This window comes from Cibotium barometz, chromosome 2 (genome assembly GCF_041138505.1).
Source record: "Cibotium barometz isolate CiBa-2024 chromosome 2, ASM4113850v1, whole genome shotgun sequence".
NCBI classification, from domain to species: Eukaryota; Viridiplantae; Streptophyta; class Polypodiopsida; order Cyatheales; family Cibotiaceae; genus Cibotium; species Cibotium barometz.
Genome location: NC_141047.1, coordinates 75,313,448 through 75,317,294, shown reverse-complemented (window position 1 = coordinate 75,317,294; position 3,847 = coordinate 75,313,448). Strand labels below are relative to the sequence as shown.

At 46.2% G+C, this 3,847-nt stretch overlaps 1 pseudogene; it reads left to right on the top strand.

The window, feature by feature from the left end:
• Positions 1-554: 554 nt before the first annotated feature.
• LOC147641471 (uncharacterized) lies at positions 555-2,530 on the top strand (annotated as a pseudogene).
• The last annotated feature ends 1,317 nt before the right edge of the window (positions 2,531-3,847 follow it).

Here is a 3,847-nt window from a genome sequence, read left to right as displayed (position 1 = left end):
GGACTGGATCATAGCAAGACTGAACGCTGCATCAAAGTCCGCAACTTAGCCACTTCAAGGTATGTACAAGAGTTTCTTCTGATCTAATTAGGAGACAGATAGGACTCCTTTCAGTGTGTAATGCAATAGTCTTCTGCCCTGGTCGATTGCCAACCAAAGTAGACTTAGGGAAATGGCTACAAGAAGATACAATGAAAGGGTTTTCAATCCGGCTCAATAAAATATATTTCCCGAACACTGCTCCCCACTTGCCACCACTTCATGTCACTCGAGTGTTAAGAAACAACGAACTTGTTACCCCACATATGTTGGGTGAAAGTCGGGTGTGGGTGTGATATATGTTGATAGTCTGACTTTGAATAATTAATATATATACTTTATTGTTAAAAAAAAGAAACAACCAGCTTGTGAAAATAAGGAAAAATATTTACCTTTGTTGTTGTTTCCTACGAAATCTTGTAAATCTACCCATTCTTTAACTAAAACTCTCAGCTAACCAATTCCAAGATTCCGCAGAAGAGAAGCTGCTGTTCTTAGAGCAGCTAGCTGTGGATATGGCAGCGCAGACTTCAGACGAGTTCTAGCGTCTCTTCTCCGTCGACATCCGGAAGCTCTCCACCCACCCCGACAGCTCGGCTTCGCTTCTAGAAGGCCGCGTCCTACCCCTGCTCGACCGCCTCAACTTCCTGACGGACTGCCGCGACCTCGGTGCACTGGGGAGCATTCTCGACAGCCTGCGAGCGGCGGACTACCAGTTAACCCTGCACACCAGGAAGGAGCTCTCCGCCGAACTCCTCCTCAAGGCTTTGAAGCCCGACCAATCCACCACGTCCGAGGCCAGGCACTTGATCGACTTCGCTAAGCGCACCTTGTGTTGGAGCTTCCACAGCCTCCGAGAAGCCGTGGAAGCAGCACAAACCAAGCTCAAGTCCTGCTACGAAACGGATGACCTTCATCTCCAAACCAAGCTCTGCCTACTGGAAGAAGAGGTGTGCTGGAGCATCTGCGATGAAAACCGCCTCTTTCAGGTGCGGAAATCCAAAAGTTCTGCCAGTTTGACTTGAATTTCTGCGGACTATTAGACTAGGAAGCTGTGCCTTTGTGACCTTTGAGAAAAAGCGCGAGGCCTTTGAACAAGAGCGCAGGCCCCTTAATGGTAAGCGCAAGGCCATTGATGAGAAGCAGGAGCGCGATACCTATTCCTTTAAGAACTACATATTGTCGTGGGAATATTCATCAGAAAATCTGAGCACTGAGCTTGAAATCTGTCTCGTTTCTGTTGAGGGACCAACATAAAATCACCTATCTTCGCTGATGTAGCTACTAGCGACCTTCAACGGGAAATTGGAACTGAGCTTTCAATCTTTTCACTGCATTCAGTCCCGGTTTCTGACAGAGCGCTTTGTGATGTGCGTTGTCTCTTTCAGTATGTGCTGGAAGATGAAGAACATATCAGCAGCAACGAGGGCGATGGCGGCCATAATGATGCAGGGAGGCCTTCGGCCGATGCAGAAGGCAGCAGATTGGCAGGCTTCATTCGTCGGGGCTTGCAATCTCAACGCACAGATGCTCGACTTCAAACACTCAGGCTTGCCGTGGCCTGCAGCTTCCATTCACACTTCGTCTTTTCCAAGTTCCTTCCTCTCTTCCAGACATCCCTTTATCTCGAAGAATTCAGCTTTCGCGAGTACGTTTTGGCGGCTTTGATGGACCTCATATTCATGCACCACGGAAAGCTTACTCTCAGCGCCATCGCTCACCTCATCTTTCCATTCTTGTATGCTCCAACATGCGGACTACAGCTCATAGCCGTCATAGGTTGCGGTGAGCACATCTCCATCCGTAGCTATGGCAGTTAAACTCTTAATTGTAGGCATCTTTGCATCTGTTTTAATTAGGCGTTTCAAGGAGCTTTGCTATGGCTTGTTCTAGTTTCTATCCAATATTGTGTCAAATTTGAGCTTCTTTGGTTAGGTGAAAGCCAGGATTTGGCCATGCCGTGTTTAGGCTAACAGTTGTGAGTCTGTACAAACTGAGCTATGAAACTTGATACAGGAAGGCTCCTCCTTTTCGATTGCTTCCCGGAAGAGACAGAATGTCTTCTGAGCGCGATGATCGAGCGTTATGTCTATGATCCCAATTCTAACGTGGCTCGTAATGCAAGGTGTCAAACGAATCGCCGTGTGCTTAATACAGGAAGGCTCCTCCTTTTCGATTGCTTCCCGGAAGAGACAGAATGTCTTCTGAGCGCGATGATCGAGCGTTATGTCTACGATCCCAATTCTAACGTGGCTCGTAATGCAAGGTGTCAAACGAATCGCCGTGTGCTTAATAAAAATAGGCCCCGTCTTCTTCACATTTTCCCTGTAGCTAACGTCAGACAGCTGCGACTGAATGTCTTTGCTCTGATTTGTGGTGCAGCAAAGATCTGAATCTTGAGGCTGTGGTGAAAGCGATGCACTGCTTTTTCAAGGAGTACTCTGGTGGGAAGAAGCTGCACCAGGACGAGATCGCCAATGCGCTGGTGTAAGCACCCTTAACGCCGTTCTCGACAGCCTCGTCCTCAACATCAACGAGCAGAGGGCGGCCGTCGATCATCGTGTGCCCAATATGCTCTCACTAGAAACGCTTGACAGAACTGCCTGCTGTGCTCTCCCAAAACCTCCATAGCAGGGGCCACGTGGCAGTATAATAAAGCACGCACTTGCACCAGGGCCAAAATTTGATGGGCTTCGTGACATAAAATTTTTGAAGAACCATAATGAATGAATGCTAGGAGTCAACCTCATGGGCATCAAACATCCTCCTATCTTTATTCAATTGCATCCTTCTTCCATCGTTGGTGAGCTAGGCCACCCAACCCACCTACCATTGCTGGCTAGTGCACTTGGAAAACCAACTAGTTGGTGAACTAGGGAACCCGATCCAAGTGTACCAAAAAAAGATGAGGGAGATTCCAAAAATTAAAAGCTTTTAGGATATAGACTATGCCATGATGAGAAACCACCTTCTACAAGGCCTTGCCCACTAAGGGGTTGGGTTAGAACTTAGGGCTCCTCAATAACGCACCTCAACCCATCTTCGCAACACAACCCTCAACCTTCAAAGAGAAGCCTCCCTTATACTCTACAAACTTTGCTCACTCACACCCACACAGCAAGGCCCTCGACTTATATTGAAACAGCCCGAGCCCCTTGCATGCACTTCTAGCACACTCTTGTATCCCCACAAAACCCTATGAAACCACCATAAACTGCTCCAACTACTTCTTAATCAGGCACTTTTATGGCCCCTCTTTTCTTCCTTGCTATGGGTTACACCACCAATGGCCTTTATGACCTTGGCTTTCACAATATAGGGGCTCTACCCAAACCTACATATGGAACCGCCCCTGCATTACACAACATGACCCACTAGCATGAGACATCACCCATGCATCCCCACTTGGGATGCAGGGTAGGGATGAGAGGGAGTGTGGGAGAGAAGTAATAAATGGGTTGCTTGGGCAAGGGGAGGGAGGGAGAGGAGACTTGGTCAGGGCTTGGTTTTTAATGTAGAGAAGCCTCACGAGAAGGAGAGATGAAGGGGAGACAAGAAATAAGGAAGAGGGGTTAGGTGGGACATGCAATTAATAAAACTCAAATTTAGTTTTATTATAATATGAATATAAGATCACAATTTATATTAGTAACAATATATATAATAACTTTGTAATACATGTATCAATATATATATACATATGCATATATAACAAGAAAAAATGAAAAGCAAATTTAGAGCAAGTTTATATTTCATAGTGAAAAGAAACTTATGAAACATTTCATGTTTTTGACATGTTAATAAAATT